Consider the following 18,224-nt stretch of genomic DNA (forward strand, 5'->3'; position numbering starts at 1 on the left):
GGATGCAGCTGGTCTCATAGCTGCTCATGTAGGGACACTAGGGATACAATACAGGTGCTCATTGGAGAATGAGTTCACTGATTGATCCGCTTACGGAATGCTGGATGGTTGATGATGCCTTATTGTCAGACAGCGATTCCGTAGTCCTAGTGGTGTATCTGGTCCTTAGACTTGAGACACCAAGGATGTCCTGTATGAGTGCTCCACTCTTTGATACCAGACTTATAGGTTTGGCTGTCCCAGATCTAGTACAGCTGGTCATTGGGAGTGGTAGTCGACCTTACGAGGGCTATTGAGTGTCGACAGAGGATCATCCACTCTCGGCATCATGAGAGGAATATCCCATGTGTTCTTGCTCAGACAAATCCCTGGCCAGGGTCATTCGGGTTGAGAGAGAAAGAGTTCTTCGGGAGAATCCGATTAGAGCAAGACTCGAGTAGAAACCGTATGGGTCTGACAGCACCATGCTCGATATACGGTCTCTGGGATATTAGATGGATGAGGGATTGTAGGTACATGGTAACTGAGGGTAGACAGGTCCAATGGATTGGATTCCCCTGTATCGTCTGGGGATTACGGCGTAGTGGCCTAGTACGTCCGTAGTCGATGAGTCGAGTGAATTATTACAGAGATAATAATTCACTGAGTTAGAAGGAGTTCTGACAGGTATGACTCACGGCCAGCTCGATATTGGGCCTAGAGGGTCACACACATATGGTAGGCATTGCGATGAGTAGAGGTTCGGATATGAGATATCCGACGGAGCCCTTGTCTTATTGGATGCAGATCCAATACCCACTAGGGAAGGACCCATTAGGGTTTGACACGGGATCTCTATAAATATGAGGGATTCACAGCCTCATAGGCTAGAGTCTTTGCTTGCCTTTCCTATTCTCCTCTTCCTCTCCACCTCAGAGCAGGCCTGGAGTTTTGAGGAGCATCGTCGCAACCCTGCTGTGTGGATCACCGCTAGAGAGGAGGACGCTTGACCTCCTTTACCCTCTCCTAAGGATCTGTAAGGAAACAGGGATATACGATCTCCCTAGGTAACACAATCTCTATACGCAGTTTTGTGTTTTGTGGATTTTTGCGCACCAATCTTCGCACGACGACGAACATCTTTTTGGGAATCGGGGATTTTTGTTTTCTTGTTCTTCCGCTGTGCATATGATGTCGCCCCCCATGATTTCCCAACACAACCTTCAACTCCTCAAACCTTGGCTATTGGATATATTGGGAGTAGTCCGTCAGCATATAACTTTGTAAAAGAATGGCACTGAAATGCAGATATTGTGCGGGCTTACTTGGAGAAGGCGGCTAAAAAGATGAAGAAGTGGGTAGACTTGGGAAGGCGAACGCATGAGTTCAAAGTCGGTGATTTGGTATTGGTAAATCTCCAACCAGCATCACTCTAATTCTTTAGGAATAAATTACACAAAGGATTTGTGCACAAGTATGAAGGGCCCTTCCCAATTATCAATAGGGTGGGCAACGTCTCCTACAAGTTACAACTGCCAGCGTGGCTCAAAATTCATAATATTTTTCATGCCAACAACTTGAAGGCCTACCACTCAGATCCGCAAGATGCTTCTCGAAGTGTTCCAACTCGGCTACCTCCCACCAAAGCCTCCTACGAGAAGTGAGTTGAAACCATTTTAGCGGATCGCAAGATAAAGCTACCCAATGGAGCCGAGCAGACCGAGTACTTAGTGAAATGGCAAAAGCTTCCCCGAACCGAAGCCAGTTGGGAGCCCGAAGATGCCCTTCGACACGAAGAAGCAGTCATCAACAACTACCAACAAGCATCAATGAGGGCATCGACAGTTTAAATGGGGGAGAGAATATCACGAACGATTGGCGTGCACTCGCAATAACTTCATTCAACGAACCGTTCGTCACTTTTGTTTACATGTACAGATGCTTGGCAACATGTTTTGCTTTGGTTTTGTGTTCTTTTGCTTATAAAAATATAAGTTCGAATAGGTTGCAGCGCTATAGTGCGACCGCTCACCGCACCGAGCAAAACATCCCAAAATGGCTCCGTTTTTACGTGCCATGGGTTGTTTTCTATAGCTCACTGTTGTACGCAAAACATCAGCCATCTTAGCACCCTGGAACCACTCGGGTGGCACCATGGGGGATGGAGCTTCTGTATAGAGTCAAGCGTTGAACAATCTTCATAAGTTCGTATGTTTTCTTGATGGGAACTAGCCTCCGCACCCGACACCCGATGAGCAGCTGTTTGTGGATTTGTAGTTGTTCGTTCAACCCTCTAAAGTCCTTGTTTTCCTCCTTTCTCTATTTTCTCTCATGCACGCAAGGTGCTCACTGAATTGCTTGTAAAGCTTCCCTCTTCGCGAGACGTCGGGACTTGTCTGTCGCTCATTCTTTGAACTAATCAACTTTCTCTTTTACAAGCCCTTCGGGACCTGAGTGAGGTTGCAAATAGGTGTTGTGAACACATATCGCAAGGGCATGTCAAGACTTAGGCAATCCCAACTAAGTCCAAGAAGTTGACGCGAGGGTGCTTCATGACTTAGGCAACTCAAGCTAAGTTCATGACTTAGGGTGCTTCATGGCCGCAAGGTGCCTCACAGCTTAGGCAATTCCAACTAAGTCCGTGACATCTCAGCAAGCTCCCGATGAACTCTTAGCAAGCTTCCGGCAAACTCCCGGCACATCATCCGAATCTTCGACGTATCGTCTGATCTTTGACTCCGGCCCAACATCTATTTTATGTTTTTATTACTATCTTGGTTAATCCTGTAATACTTATCTCAATATATGGATTAGATCAGTAATTTACTAATTAATTTCATCATCAAAATCCGAGATTCAATAATCTTTCCATTTTTTATGATGACAATCAATTGATGACGGAATTAACCTTAACTCCCCCTATTTATATGCCATACTTGAGAAAAGACAAACTTGAATTCACAACCTTGAATTCAACCATCAAGCCAATAAGTTATATTCATTTAAACTTATCAACATACACATCATGATACTTATCATGATTTACCAATTCAAAATATGATACCACATATTTATCAATAAAAATGATGTCAAGGCATGACATCCATTTTTAAGTCCAAAGATGATAGACAATCATCATTTTCAAGTATGATATTAATTTCAAATATTAAATTTGGTAATATAACAATTCTCGATAAAAGATGACAATTCATCATTCTAAGGCATGATATCAATTATAAATAGCAAGTTAAGCTCATGATACCTTATCATAATAATAGTCGAGCATGATTTTAAGAATAAACAATTTCAAGTATCCATGCCACATTACGATATAAATCAATCATACATTTTGAAAATTTTCATGTTTTTGACAAAATTAGTCATATTTCATGCATTCGTAATACATTCAAGCATTTACGATAAAATTCGTTTTTCACATTGTCATCAATTTTCCATATTTATCCTCTTTTGTTATCAATAAAAAGGAAATCATTAAATAAGACAAGTGTTTTTTTAAAAATTATTCAAGTAAGTTCAACACCAATTTATCCATGTTAGCAAAAATGAGAAGTTAAGTAAAAACTTTGCATGATTACTTCTTTTGGATAAGCTAACATTTTTACTTTGGATGCACAAAAGCTTTTTGGTTCTTCTTGAGATGTGCAAGTTTCTTTGTTCCTTGGTCATAAAAATAAGAAGAAGAGGAAGAAGGGTAAGGAAGAAATTCATCAATAACCAAATTCATGAAAGGATTCGAACCAAGTCAAATGAAAATAAATGAGTTTCATTGAATCAAGCTTCTAGTTTCAACAAGGAGAAGGGATTCATGAAATGGATCAAGATATCCATACGAAATCAAATCCTCATTCTTGCAAGTGATCATCGCATACAAAAAATCCATAAGCATTCTTGCAAGTGATCATCGCATACAAAAAATCCAAAAAATCAAATCCTTACGAAGAATTCATAGGAAAGGAGAATCAAATGAAGGATCAAGAATCCGTAAATAAAACTTCATAAATCAAATTGTTTCTCATTAAGAATTCACAAGAGTGAAATCCGTGAGAGATGTATTTGTCAATAAAATCCATGAGTGAAGTGATTAAGTGTATCAAAAATCACTAAGTGATGGAGCAAGGGTATGAAGTAAATTTGATACCAAGTTAAGAGGAAGATAAAAATGAAATAAATTCATGAAAGCTCCATTCATGAAATAAATTAAGAGGAAGATAGTCCAAAAAAGAAATACAACAAACTCATGCATTCAGACAGTTTAACATGCCTACCTCTCTTCTAATGAAATCAAATTGTTCTTCATTTAAAGGTTTCATAAAGATATCGGCTAATTGATATTTTGTATCAATGAACTCTAAGATTACATCATGATTATTAACATGATCTTGTATAAAGTGATGTCTAATGTCAATATGTTTAGTTCTAGAGTGTTGAATACGATTTTTTGTTAAACATATTGCACTTGTGTTATCACATTTTATGGGAATATTCTTAAGATAAATTCTATAATCTTCTAATATATTTTTCATCCATACAACTTGTGCACAACATGCACTAGCCGCTATATATTTGATTTCGATTGTAGATAGTGCAACCAAGTTTTGTTTCTTGAAAGATCAAAAGGCAAGTGCATGACTTAAGAATTGACATATTCCATATGTGTTTTTTCTATCTATTCTACATCCAGCAAAATCTGCATCAGCATAAGCAATTAATTGAAAGTTTTCAGATTTTTGATACCATAATCATAGATTAGTGGTTCCTTTAAGATGTCTAAGAATTATTTTAACTGCTTTCAGATGCGAAAGCTTAGGATTAGATTAAAACCTAGCACAAAGTCCTATGCTAAACATAATGTCCGGTCTAATTACGGTGAGGTATAATAAACTACCTATCATACCCCTATAAGTTTTTTTATCAAAGCTTTCTCCACTTTCATCAATGTCTAACTTAGTGGAGGTACTCATAGGAGTATTGATAGCCTTTAAACTATCCATATTAAACCATTTTAGTAAGTCTAATACATATTTTGTTTGACTAAGAAAAATACCATCAGTAAGTTGTTTGATTTGTAAGCCTAAAAAGAAAGTTAGTTCACCTATTAAACTCATTGCAAACTCTTGGCTCAAACTCTTGGCAAACGATTCTATAAGGATTTATTTGTAGAACTAAAAATAATATCATCAACATGAATTTAAACAACAAGAAAATTATTTTTCAAAATTTTTAATAAACAATGTAGTATTTGTTAGGATCAAGAGCAGCACTAAGAGGGGTGGGAGTGAATTAGTGCAGCAAAAAAAAAGCATTGATTCTGAAAAATTTTAGTTTCGATTCAATCTGTTTCGGAAAGAAACTGAACTTGAAAGCTTTTGTAAGAGTGCAAAGAGAAGGTTAAGGAAGTTTGCTGTATTGTAAAATGCACAAATAGGAAAGTAAACCAGAATTTAGAGTGGTTCGGTCGTTTTGACCTACATCCACTTTCGATTCCTCCTCCGTCGAGGTTACTGGCGTCCACTAATGGTCTTCCTTTAATAGGCGAAGGCCAACCACCTCTTTATAGCGGTTTCTACTTTTTACAAGTTTAGGAGATAACCCTTATAAGTCTCACACCTCTCTTGAATGATCTTAACACTTAGAAAGGGAGGAGGAGAACTCTAGTACTTTTACAACACTTTAACACTTCAAAGATTTAAGATTATGCTAATACTTTCATGCCCTTTCATGTAGAAAAGGGTGGGGTATTTATAGGTCCCAATGGTTTCAAAATTGGAGCCAAAAAGTGTCTCATCCCGGTTTTCCAAGGTACTGGTGGTACCACCACCATTACTGGGTGGTACCACTACTTGACACCTAACATTGGGTGGTACCACCACCCAGTCTGGGCGGTATGACTGCCTGACAAATCTCGGAGACTGAGCTCTAGCAGTACCACCGCTTGATAGGGGCGGAACCACCGCTGGCAGTATTAATTGCCGGTGGTACCATCGCCTAGAACACTTGGGAGACCGGGTCTGCCAAGCGGTGCCACCATTGGCCCTAGCGGTGCCACTACAAGCCATGATTTCAGGTGCTGAATGGGATGTTTAATCTGGCCCAATTTAGCCCGGTTAAGGGTGTTAGGATCAAGAGCGCACTAAGAGGGGGGTGGGGTGAATTAGTGCGGCGGAAAGATTACGTCTCGATTAAAACTTCGTTCGATAAAAACTATTTCTGACGAAAACCTTTTCATAAAGATCTTAACTTGAAACCCGTTTGTAAATATATTGAAAGCAGTAAGGGATTAAAGAGGTTTGCAGTAAAGATAAATTGCATAAAGGAAATGCAAACCAGAGTTTTAGAGTGGTTCGATCAACGTGACCTACATCCACTTTCGGCTTCCTCCTCTGACGAGATCATTGGCGTCCACTAGAGGCCTTCCTTCAATAGGCGAAGGCCAATCACCTTTTACACCCCTCTTCTCCTTTTACTGGGTATAGGAGATAACCCTTACAAGCACTCACTTACTCCTCTCTCAAACTAGTTTAACACTTAGAAGAGGGAGAGGAGATCGCACAAGATTTTAGCAGCGATTCTTTCTTTTTAAACTCTTTGTGCTTGTGTGTTTTAACCAGGGATGAGAGGGGTATTTATAGGCTTCAAGTTGATTCAAACTTGGAGCCTAAAACTTTCCCATCTCGGGTTCCCCGCGCACGGGCAGTACTACCGCCTGTGCTTGGCGGTACCACCGCCCAATGTCAGTCTGATGCTGACATTGTCCTGGGTGGTACCACCGCCCAAGTCTGGCGGTACCATTGCCTGGGGAGTAGTGCTGGGCAATACCACTGCCCAGACTAGTGGTACCACCACCTGGCACCCTGCCACGGGTGGTACAACCGTCCAGACTAGCGGTACCACCGCTTGACATAGTCTCGAAGATTATGCCATAACGATGAGACTTCTTGGGGCACTATTTAGGCTTCTTATTGGGCCCAACATAGTTCTTACATGGGCTTAGCTGTTCCCTAATTGGGTTGGCTCAAATCCAAGCCCAATTATGTGCTAACTACGAAATCCTAAGACATTTGCTAAGCAAAACAAGTCCCTATGTCTATTCTTTCGACGAGCTTCCGGCAAACTTCCGACGAACTCCTGGGCTTCACGACGATCTTCTTGGTGAGTTCCAACGAGCTTCTCCGGCAAGCTCTGAGACTTCTTGGATAGTTCTTCCAGAACTTCCGACGAACTCTCGAACTCCCAACGTAATCGCGTCCTTGACTCCGGGACTTCATTTTGCTTCATGCCTTACTATAGTAGTTAATCCTACACATGTAAAACATACTTCAATCTAAACAATTAATACTAAGTATTAATCAAGTTATCCGACATGTCATTGGTCCCTCGACGCTTCGTTCGATTCTTCGGCACATCGTCCTCTCTTGCGGCCTATTGGCCAATCGGCCAGTTTAATTCGCAACTCCAATATCCTTGGTGCAATATTCGCTCTTCTTGGCCTGATGCCCGAATCTATAGCCCGAAGCCTTTTGTCGATACGTCGACCAATCCACCGATCCGACATCCAACCTTCTGACATGTTTTCCTCGGGCCCAACATGAGTTTTCCTATTTTAATTGTCTCATCATGATCGAAGCATCCTGCATCACTCAAAACACGGATTAAAACATAAACACTTATCGATTGGTTTCATAATCAAAATCCGAGATTCAACAATCTCCCCCTTTTTGATTGATGACAACCAATCGATGATGGAGTTAATCTTAACTCTCGTAGTTTAAACAAGCTCCCCCTATCAATATGCCTTATTGATAGAAACTCTTGGATTCAAAAATCTAAGCAAAAATGTCATGATGACATCAACACACTTTTCCCTCTTTGTCATCAACAAAAAGGAGAAGTTCCAACTATCATGTGTTTGAGATATAAATTCAAATCATTGCATAATAAACATCAAGTTTTATCATCATGCAATTTTGCTATCATCATAGATATGCAAGGTAGTAAGATAGCAATTTCTACAACATACAAGCTAGCAAATTTTACAACATTTTAGAACATGCAAGCTAGTAGTTTTGAGATGTTCAAGAAAGCAACACTTGTTTTTTGAAATATGCAAGTTGCAAGCTAGCAATTTTTTGCTTCCTTTGCAATGTTTGAGCTAGCAATTTTTCTTATGTTGCAAAGTGCAAGTTAGTATTTTTTGCATCTTGAGATAAGCAAGATAGCGCTTTCCGTATGTAAATTTATAGTATGGAAGCTATCAAATTTTACACATAAAAAAATTTGTAAAATTTTACATCTTTTGAGATGTGCAAGATGGACTATTTTGCCTCTTTTTGAAATGTATAACTTGGCAAACATTGCTTCTCTCGAGATTTGCAAGATTGCACTTCTTGTTTCCTTTTTGAGATTAGCAAGCTAGCAAGTTTGTCTCTTTTTGAATTAGCAAATTTGCTTTCTAGCAAGTTTTGCTCCTCCTTTATCATTGTCAAAAAGAAGGGAAGACCCTTTACATCAATTTTCAGATTATGACAAAGGTAAGTATCAATCTTATTTGTGCATCATTATATTTTCAATTTAAAACATGCACAATTCCAAAACTTTACATTTGTATCCTCTCTTCATGCATTTACAAATAAATTAATCACTATGGGCATATCATATATGATATTCAAGCATACATGATACATCATTTTGGTAACAAATCATAGCATTTATCAATATTTTGATCATGATACCAAGCATTCATCATTTAGAGCATTCATGATACACATTATATGTAATACATCATTATAATAAAAGGCATAAGTATTGCATGCATAATTTCAAATCATAAATATTCCATGTCATGATGGTGCCAATTTTGTCAAAATTCATTACATCCTATCATGCATGATCATTAACTTCTCATTTGTATTTCATGCATAATTTCATTTCATCACATTCAAAATATCAAGAGAATTTTGGTGATGAGATAAACATTTCATGAACACAAGGAATTTTACATAATAAAATTCAAGTCATAAATTATCAAGATGTCAAGTAGCATATCATGGTTAATTTGAATTCATCATTTTTAGTAAATACCAAGAAGAATCATAGCATGAAAAAAAAATCTTGATTCATAGAAAAATTTCATGTATCGAATATCGAGAAATCACGAGAATGATTCATAAAAATAAATCACGATTTATATTCAAGAGAAAAATCATTATTCATTTTCAACTCTTTCAATTTATCAAATCAATATTTCTTAGATATGCATGATACCAAAACATGGTTTTAAATGTTTAACATATAACATGCATAATTTCAAACCATTTTTAAGATCATCGAAGATAGTAAATATTTTGATTCTCATAAAAGATAGCTCAATTAGAGAAATAAAAAGGAAAGCTCATGATTTGATTGAAAAATTTTCATTCACATCAAAATCACTTTTCGAGAGATTCAAAATGACTTAAACAACTTTATCAATCTCTTAGCGAAAAATAGATAAAGAAAAATTTTTGAGAAAGCTTTCCTCTTTTTAGAGTTTTAATTCATATGATTGATTTCATACATGCATGTTCTTTGTCTTTTTATGCCAAATAAAAATATACATCATCGTTTAGGATCAAAAAATAAATTTCATCATAAAAACTATCCATCTTGTTTATAATCGAAAAAGCCACTTTTATTACCGTGAAAGTCGATAATCCATAAATCTCAAGAATCATCATGCATAGAATAAAATCATCAATCATGGTATCAAAACATCATTATGCATCATATTATCAAGCATGATTTCATATTTTCAATCAAAATCATTTTATTTGTTTATCATAAAATATGTATTTTTCATGATTATTTATAAAATTACTAGCATGATAAGCATGATTCCTAATTTTTGTATTTTCATTATTAAACATATAATTTTTAAGAAAATTAATTCTAAACTAAATTTAATAAAAGTGCATCATGAAAAGCATCATGTAATTTCAAAATAAATTAAGGGGGTTTCGATTACCTCATCGTTGAAAGTGGTTAAGGTGTAGTTTGCCACCTCGTTTTTATTGATTTTCTCCTCGTCTTCGGAGGAGCTCGATTCATCCCAATTTGTGTTCTTCTTCTTGCGTTCAAAGCAAATAGTTGCGTTCTTTTGGTTCTTTAATTTTTATTTCATTAACTTTATAAATTTTTTTGTAAGTTCAATTCACCATCAATTGAGCTTATGCTCGAGTGGTCTTCAATTGTTCTAAGTACCAAATCCTTCCTGTTCTTTGGAAGGTGGTTTTGTTTATCATGTGCATTGTGCACCATTTCATATGTCATCAATGAACCAATAAGTTCTTCAAGTGGAAAGATATTTAAATCTTTTGTTTCTTGTATTACCGTTACTTTTGATTCCCAAGTTTTAAGTTTTAGAAAGTGATCTTAAGATCTTATTAACGAGTTCAAAATTCAAAAAACTTCTACCAAGTGCTTTTAAACCATTGACGACATCCATAAAACGGGTGTACATGTCAACAACGGTTTCGTTTGGTTTCATTCGAAAAAGTTTAAAATCATACAATAAAAGATTGATTTTTGAATCTTTAACTTTTTTAGTGCCTTCATGTGAGATTTCGAGAGTATGCTAAATTTCGAAAGCCATTTCGCATATAGAAACCCGATTAAACTCATTTTTATCTAAGGTACAAAACAAGACATTCATAGTGTTAGGACCATTTTTCTGAGCTTTTGAATAATGTTTATTGACTCTATTTAGTTCAGTTATTTATTGAGTCTGTTTAGTTCAGTTAGAGTCAAGTAGAGATTTATTTAATATTTATTTATTATTAAGAGTCCAAATCCTAGTAAACTCTAGGTGGAACTCTATAAATAGTGATATAACCCTTTCTTTAAATGAATCAATCAATCAATTAAATGTTATTCCACTCTGTGGACTAACCCTAGGAGGCCGATCCCCTCGAAGTGATCAAGGAGGGCCGATCCCCTCGAAGCGATCATAATCATTCCCTTTTCTCCCCTTTCTTCCACGATAAGACTTTAGGGTCATAACATTTGGTATCAGAGCCTTATCATTTGGTATCAGAGCGACAATAAGACTTTAGGGTCTTATCAATTGGTATCAAAGCGATGATAAGACTTTACGGTCTTACCAATTGGTATCAGAGCGGCGATCCTTGGCGTTCTCGTTGTAGTATTGTCGTAAATATCTTTAAAAAAAAAATGCCCGCGGCCACTCCCCTACTTCTCAAGCCATAGCCTTCCCCTGCTCCCTGGCCAGCAGTCTTCCCTCCTTGTTGCTCCACCCTGCTCGAGAGAGAAGGACCACGGTCACTGGTTCCCGACCAGCAGACCAACCCCCTCATCACTTCTACCGTTGGTGACGCTGCCCCCAACCGCGCCACCATCGCTGCCTCCGCTGCCCCCAACCGCGCCACCATCGCTGCTTGCCCTTGGGTCGCACCTGCAGTCGCTTGACCATCCCTCTTCACGGTGATCAAAACAAGGCAACCATGACCATCGTAGCCACCACCGTCTCCTCAACCGCACGCGATTCCTCGGCGTCACTAGTGCCTCCTTCCACAATGCGACAAAGACAAGTATCATTCCCTCCCATCCGCACCGTCGCAGCCACCGCGGCGATGAGCCCTTGGTGGTGCTGCCCCTAGCCGCATCACCATCGCTGCCTTCCCTTGGGTCGCAACCATCGCAACCGTAGCCGCTCGACCTCCCCTCCTCGTGGCAACCACAATAGAGTAACTTTGCATTTTTTGCCGCAGCCACCAATCACTGTAGTTCCCGGCCAGCAACCACTGCCGCCGCTGCTCTTGGCCAATGACCAACCCCTCGTTCTGCAGCAGCTGCCCTCCAACAGCAAATGCAGCAACCGCAGCAAGTACGCTGCCCTGCCTCAACCCCAGCAGCGCACGCAACACCGATTCCTCTTCTCAACCTCGGCCGCTTCAACGCCGCCTCCCCTTTGCTTAGCATATTCTGCCACAACTGCAGGTTGCCATCACCACAGGTTGCCATCACCGCAGCCTCAACCTCGTTGCTCAGTGATCGACCCTTAGGTCGCAACAGCTGCAGCCACATCAACGCAGTTGCCTTCCGACTCCGGCGCTCTCACCCCACGCAGCGATAGAAACAGGGCAGCAACTCTTCCTCCAACGCAGCGACCACAGCACTGCCCTCGATGTCCATCTCCTCGGCAACTTTGCATCAATAGTGTTGATGCCCTTGACTGACACCAAAAACAGGAGTTGAGATTACAAATTTGCAATCTTACGCAATGGCCACTGATAACTCGATGAAAGCACAAATAGAAGCATTGAAAATCAAAATTAAGAACCGACTACAAGAAATACTTAATGATTTAAAAAAGAGCCTACTGGAGAGCCTCAGCAAATTTCAACAAAATGGGAGCTCAAGTTCTACATTGCATAGATATGAAAATGTAGGAAAAAGGCCCCAAGATTATAACACAAACTACTTACACATGAAGGTGGAATTTTTGAGATAGAAAGATGGAGATCTAACCAGTTGGATCTCTAGGGCAGAAAATTTTTTCCATTTTCACAGAACTCCAGAAGAATCCAAGGTAGAAATAGCCTCAATCCAGCTCGTTGGAGATGCACTCCAGTGGTACGATTGGTATGAAACTGTTTACGGAGTTCCTTCGTGGGAGAAGTTCAAAAGAGGGCTTCTTATTCGATTTGGCCCATCCGAATATGAGAATGTTGATGGCCAGCTCATCAAAATTCGTCAAACTTCTACAGTGTTGGAATATCAGAGTAGGTTTGAAAGATTGTCAAATCAAGCTAGAGATTGGTCGGAACGACAACTTCTGGATACATTTATTGAAGGGCTTAATCCGGAGATCCGGTGTGAAGTTAAGGCTCGTCAACCCCACACTATGATAGCTGCGATCTCATTTGCACATCTACATGAGAAAAAAAACAGCAAGGAAAGATCAGCAAGGGGTTTGCACTATGATGAAAAGTGGAGTATAGAGCACCAATGTAAACAAGGGCAACATATGATAATTGAGCCAATTAGAGAGGAACCGAAAGCAGAAGAGTTGGTCTCTGATTATAAAGGTGTGGAAACTAATGAAGATATTGAAGCCATCACACATACAGTGCATGCATTGGCTGGCTATGGTAACCTACAAACTATAAAAATTAGAGGAACTTTGAAGCATCAGCCTGTCACTATTTTGATTGATACATGCAACACTAATAATTTTATGAACAAGAAAGTTGTAGCCCGATTAGCTTACCACATTGAAGGCTGTGATAGATTCGAAGTAAAGATCATTGATGGACAAATTTTAACTTATGATAGCAAAGGCCAGGAGTTTCTTGCAACGATTATTACACTAAAAGACTTACCTATTGCTTACACTGTCAAAAAGTGGAGACTATACTTACTTTATCAATGGATTGTGATGCGTTGTAGATAGCCTATGATTGAAGTACTGAAAGAGAAGCTCCCTGAGATTGATGTTGCTCAGCCTTGAGTACAATGCTGATTTGAAGAGGGAGGAACTATTAGGACCCCTTTTTTGAGCTTTTGAATAATGTTTATTGAGTCTATTTAGTTCAGTTGTTTATTGAGTCTGTTTAGTTCAATTAGAGTCAAGTAGAGGTTTATTTAATATTTATTTCTTATTAAGAGTACAAATCCTGGTGGACTCGAGGTGGAACTCTATAAATAGTGATGTAACCCTTTCTTTAAATGAATCAATCAATCAATGAAATGTTATTCCACTCTGTGGATAAACTCTAGGAGGCCAATCACCTCGAAGTGATCAAGGAGGGCCGATCCCCTCGAAGTGATCAAGGAGGGTCGATCCCCTCGAAGCGATCAAGGAGGCCGATCCCCTTGAAGCGGTCATTATCATTCCCTTTTCTCCCCTTTCTTCCACGATAAGACCTTAGGGTCATATCATTTGGTATCAAAGCCTTATCATTTGGTATCAGAGTGATGATAAGACTTTAGGGTCTTCTCATTTGGTATCAGAGCGACGATAAGACTTTAGGGTCTTATCAATTGGTATCAGAGCGACGATAAGACTTTAGGGTCATACCACATAGCCTTTGCATTTAGAGAAAATGTCTTCTTCTTGTTGAATCTTATATTTTGATAATAAAACCAATTGATATACCTTTATGTTTTAATCTATATTTTGAGTGATGTAGGATGCTTCGATCAGGATAAGACAATTAAAGTAGGAAAATCATGTTGGGCTGGAGGAACATGTTAGAAGATTGGACGTCGGGCCGGTGGATCGGTCGACAAATCGACAAAAGGCTTCGGGCCGTGGATTCGGGCATCGGGCCAAGAAGAGCGGGTATTACACCAAGGATATCGTAGTTGCAGAGTCAACTGACTAATTGGGCAATAGGCCACAAGAGAGGACGATGCGCCGAAGAATCGGACGAAGCGTCGAGGGACCAATGACATGCCGGACAACTTGATTAATGCTTAGTATTAATTGTCTAGATCAAAGTTTGTTTTACATGTGCAGGATTAACTACGATAGCAAGACATGAAACAAAATGAAGTCCCAAAGTCAAGATCGAGATCACATTGGGAGTTCGAGAGTTCGTCGGAAGTTCGGACGTTCGTCGGAAGTTCTATGGGAACCAACCGAGAAGTCACGGAGCTTGCCAGAGAAGCTCATCGAAACTCACCAAGTGGATCATCGTAAGTCCAGGAGCTTACCGGGAGTCTGTCAAAACATTGCCGAGGGTTCATCGGAGGTTCGTCGGAAGATCGCCGGAAGAATAGACTTACATACTTAGTTTAGCTTAGAATATGTCTTAGGAATCGTAGTTAGCACGTAATTGGGCTTGGATTGGGCCAACCCAATTAAGGGCCAACTAGGCCCATGTAATCACTGTGTTGGGCCCAATAAGAAGCCCAAACAGTGCCCCAAGAAGACTCACCGTCATGGCACAGTCTTTGAGATTGTGTCAGGCGGTGGTACCACTAGTCTAGGTGGTTGTACCACCCTTGGCAGGGTGCCAGGCGGTGGTACTGCTAGTCTGGGCGGTGGTACCGCCCAGCACAGCCTCCTAGGCAATGATATCGCCAGACTTGGGTGGTGGTACTGCCCAGGGCAATGTCAGCCAGACTGACACTGAGCGGTGGTACCGCCCAGCGCAGGCGATGGTATCGCTTGTGCCCGGGGAACCCAGGATGAGATGTTTTTAGGCTCCAAGTTTGAATTAACTTGAAGCCTATAAATAACCCTCTCATCCCTAGTTAAAGTGCACAAGCAAAGAGAGATTAAAAGAGAGAAAACGCTGCTACAATCTCTAGAATTTCTCCCCTTTAAATTCTAAGTGTTAGAATTCTGTTTATAGAGGAGAGTGAGTGCTTGTAAGGGTTGTCTCCTAAACCCAGTAAAAGGATAAGAGGGGTGTAAGAGAAGAGTGAGTGCCCAGTAAAGGAAGATCGTTAGTGGATGCTGGTAGCCTCGACGGAAGAGAAATCAGAGGAGTGGATGTAGGTCACGATTGACCGAACCACTATAAACTGCCATCTTCTCTGGTTTGCATTTTATTCTTGCCATTTACATACTGCAAACTACTTAGATAGTCACTATGCTTCCTTATGCTTCCATGTTATTAACTTTCCGAAATTGATTTTCAACGTAAACGACTTTTATCGTACGAAGGTTTTTTGAACCGACATAGTTTTTACCACATCATTAATTCACCCTCCCCTCTTAGTGCCGACCCTGATCCTAACAATTGGTATCAGAGCCTTGATTTTCATATTTGGTTTAACACTCAAATTGAAATGGCTCTTTTTGGCGACCAAGAGGGTTACTTTCTCATTCGTCCTCCCTTTTTCAATGGGACGGACTACACTTATTGGAAAACTCAAATGAGAGTTTTCTTGCTTTCATTAGATTTGAATTTATGGCACATTGTCGAATCCGGTTTTAAAAGGTCTTCTCTTCCAATAAAAGATTAGAATGATTTGGAGAAGAAGACATTTTCTTTAAATGCTAGAGCTATAAACGCTCTATTTTGCACCTTAGACAAAATCGAGTTTAATCAGGTTTCTACTAGTGAAACGACTTTCGATATTTAGTGCACTCTTGAAATAACACATGAAGGGACTAGCAATATTAAAATTTTAAAAATTAATTTTTTAATGCATGATTTCGAGCTTTTCCGAATGAAGCCGAGCGAAACCATTGTTGACATGTACACTCATTTTATGGATGTCATCAATGGTGTAAAAGCCCTTGGCAAATGTTTTTTGGATTTTGAACTTATGAACAAGATTTTGCATTCTCTTTCTAAGAAGCGGGATTCAAAAGTAACGGCTTTACAAGAAACAAAAGATTTAAATATTTTTTCACTTAAAGAACTTATCGGTACATTGACGATATATGAAATGGTGCACAATGCACTTGATGAATATGATGAACAAAACTACCTTTCAAAGAACAGGAAGGATTTGGGACAAAACATTTGAAGACCACTCGAGCATAAGCTCAACTGATGGTGAACTTAAATTACAAATGAAATAAAAATTAAAAAGCAAAAAGAACGGAACTACTTGCTATGAACGCAAGAAGAAGAACAAAAATTAGGATGAATTAAGCTCATTCGAAGACAAGGAGAAAATCAAGAAAGGCGAGGTGGCAAACTACGCCTTAACCGCTTTCAATGATGAGGTAATCGAAATCCCCCAAATTTATTTTGAAATTACTTGATGCTTTTTATAATGTATTTTTTTTAGTTTAGAATTAATTTTCTTGAAAATTACATGTTTAAAAATGAAAATACAAAAATTATGATTGTGCTAGTAATTTCGAAAATGATACTATTACATATTTTATGATAAACAAACAAAATGATTTTGATTGAAAATATGAAATCATGGTTAAGAAGTAATAATGTGTATCATGTTGATTTTCATATTATTTCTTGATTTTGATTAAATGAAATCATGTTTGATTTGAAGTAATGCATAATGATCATGCTTAATAAATTTATATTTCATAATTATGCATGATGATTTTTATGATTTTACGATCTTTTGAAAGATCTTTTTCGGCATTAATGAATGATGCTTGGATTTGGCATAAAAGAAAAGAACAAGCATGTATGAAATCAATCAATGAGTTGAAACAAAAGGAGGAAAGCATTTTTCTTAAAAATTTTCCTCTTTCTCTATCTTATCGATTTTTCACTAAGAGACCAATAAAATTATTTATGCCATTTTGAATCTCTTGAAAGTAATGTTGAGATTTTGATGATTATAATGATTTTGAAATTAGTTTTATCAAAATCATGATCTTGATTTTTTGGAATAACATGAGATTTCCTTTGATGATCTTTTTATTTAAAAGGAGATTTGTTGAAATGATTCATGGAATTTTGGATTCATGACTTGATCCTTCGTTTGTTTATGAGAAGGTTAAAATCTTTGTACCTTTGAATTCTTCCCTTCTCCTTTCGATTTTTGAATTTATGCATGTTATATGTTAAAGATTTGAAACCATGTTTTAATATCATGCATACCCAAGAAATGTTGATTTGACAAATTGAATGAATTGAAAATCAATGATGATTTTTTCTCTTGAATATAACTTGTGATATGTTTTTTTTTAATCATCATCTTGATTTCTCAGTATTCGATACATGAAACTTTATTATGAATCAAGATTTTTTCGTTAATTGATCTCCTAAGATTTTCTTTTGATTATTTATGAGGAGGTTTTTTCAAAAGAAATCATGCCTTTTGGTATTCACATGTTCAAATATTTCATGATATGATTTTTATGTAATTCCTTGTATTCATGAAATATTTATCTTATCACCCAATAATTCTTCTTGATATTCCTTATGTGATAATATGAATACATGAAATATTCATTAATTTGTTTTGATGTATACAAATAAGAAGTTTCGATCATGCATGGTAGGATGTAATTTGACAAAATTGGTACCATCATGATGTGAAATAAATGATGATTTGGAATCATGCATGTAATGATGATTTTATATTCTATATACATGATGATTTGGAATTATGCATGCAATACTTTAACTTATGATAACGATGCATGCAATGATAAAATATTCATGATGAAAAATTGTTTTGATATTCACAACTTGATTTTTTCATCTTTTGTTACCTTACCTTTGTCATAATTTGAATGTATGAAATAAAGGGTCTTCCCCTCTTTTTGACAATGATAAAGGGGGAGC

This window comes from Musa acuminata, chromosome BXJ3-4 (genome assembly GCF_036884655.1).
Source record: "Musa acuminata AAA Group cultivar baxijiao chromosome BXJ3-4, Cavendish_Baxijiao_AAA, whole genome shotgun sequence".
NCBI classification, from domain to species: domain Eukaryota; kingdom Viridiplantae; phylum Streptophyta; class Magnoliopsida; order Zingiberales; family Musaceae; genus Musa; species Musa acuminata.